General features: G+C 49.8%; 1 pseudogene; it reads left to right on the top strand.

Annotated features, from left to right (window-relative positions):
• Positions 1–1117: 1117 nt before the first annotated feature.
• Positions 1118–2024, top strand: part of LOC104852441 — a 1726-nt pseudogene continuing 819 nt past the window's right edge.

Below are 2024 nucleotides of genomic sequence, written 5' to 3'. Positions count from 1 at the left end.
TGTTTACCAAAGGAATGAACTCATGTCTCAGCGTCCTCACCTAAGGCGCACTCCCACCGCAACCCCCAGCTGAGTCCTTAAGCTACCACAGCAAACTCTATAAACTCTGCGTTGAGCTTACATGGAGAGGAGTTGAGCCTGGGGCTCACTGGCTCTTTTATGGGGCTTTGTGTCTTAGGAAAGTCCTACTTTCAGCTCCTTCTGCCCAAAACAAGTTTCTCTCCCTTTTCCCGTGATTAATACTGGTCTTCAACGCTGTGCTCAGATATCATTCCCACAGGAAAGTCTTCCCGGACGGCAAGACCAGATGAAATTCCCTTACCAGACATCCCGGGACCTGTGGGCCTTTCCTTCATAGCACCTGACTATTAAATGCTGTGTTATTGGGTTAGCAGCCTCCTTTTGTGGGAGAACCCAGTAGGGAGGAGACTTCAGCATGTTACTCACTCCTGAATCCTCAGTATCTAGCCCAGCATCTAGCATTAGTGGTCATTCCACATATGCAACCAGCTGTCTATAACTGTGGGTTCCAAATCACTGCATTCAACAAACTGTAGATGGGAATTTTTTTAATGTAACTTTACAGAGCATACACAGAATTTTTCTTGTCATTATTCCCCAGACAAGGCGATATTTATATAGCATTTACATTGTATTTAGTGTAATAACTAATCTACAGGTGATTTAATATATACAGGAACACATACAGAGGTTGTATATGAATACTATTCCATTTTCTAAAAAGGAAATTCAGCGTCTGCATATTATGTTACCTGTGGAAAGCACTGGAACCAATTTCCCCGGATAACAAGAGATCATTTCATACACTACAGGGAAAGACCAAAGTTTACCTAACTGAGGTGAACTGAAGTTGGTGGATCCTGACTCGGGGCGGAAGGAAAATTATGGTTCTCATTTCCAGCCTTATACCCAAGCTTTGGCTTTTAGTATGACTGTGTACCCTGTATCCTCCTGGGGAAAAGTGAAACTAACAAAGTGGCTTAGAGAGAAGAGAGAACAGCTGTAGTGATCGAAACGGCTCTAGTGATCCAAACAGTTTTAGAGGCTCTCGGGGCCATGCGGTGGGGAGCAGTCCCGGTCCAGGGCCACTGTGCAGATGGGCTCAGAGCAGGCCACACGGCACGAGGCAGCAGCCTACGCCGACCTGGAGGCCCTCTGCCCTCTTCCCCTTTCCCCGACATCCCCTGGTGCGAGGCTGGCAGCCACCACCCGGCCGGACCATGCTGTCTCTGGAGGGCACAAGTGGGGATCCATGCCTCCTAGTAAAGAGGCCAGCAGTCTTCATAGCTCACCTCTAATCTCTGCGGGGACACCGCTTGTGTGGACCCAAGCATCCCAGACCAGTGAGCCGGACAGCAATGAACACCTACTGCAAACCTTCAGCTACTTTCCATATCCCAGATGAGCCAATATGCCCTTCTCTGCTTGCCTTATGGGCTGCAGGTAGAGAAAGTCAAGACATGGTTCGTGGCAGGGAGCCTCTGCTATGGCATTAGCTGGTCATCTGAAGAAACGGAAGAGACTGGAGCCCGAGTAGTCTACCACCAGGACCAACTCCATTTCAAATCCCTTGTCTTTTACTCATCATGTAGTGCAGCCCCCAGAGCAGGTGCAGTCTCCTCAGATCCCACCTCCGGAACAAGGTGATCTTGGAAGAAGCCCTCTGGCTCTCAGTGAGCCCACCCAGATGAAACGATTGAAGGTGGAACCCGAGGAGTCCTCTCAGAGTCTGCTGCTGCCGCTGAGGCACCAGAACACAAAGGAGCCCATCTTGACACCCGGCAGTGGAGCATTCCCCAAACAACCAGATTTTTCCCAGAATCGGCAAAATGGCAATCTAAGAAACAGGGAGGCAGGGGTCCCGACTATTCACGTGGTGTAGGTACGGCTTCCTGAAGCCGCTCCACAGCTATTCACCAGCCACAAGCTCGGCATAAGCCATCATTGTCATCACCGGCCAGTAGTTGTAAGGAGACAACACCTCATGTGGCCACGACCACCAC

Source organism: Fukomys damarensis, unplaced genomic scaffold (assembly GCF_012274545.1).
Source record: "Fukomys damarensis isolate Sample0158 unplaced genomic scaffold, DMR_v1.0_HiC HiC_scaffold_34, whole genome shotgun sequence".
NCBI lineage: Eukaryota > Metazoa > Chordata > Mammalia > Rodentia > Bathyergidae > Fukomys > Fukomys damarensis.
Note: the sequence above shows the minus strand (reverse complement) of the source record. Positions and strands in the feature narration are given on the sequence as shown.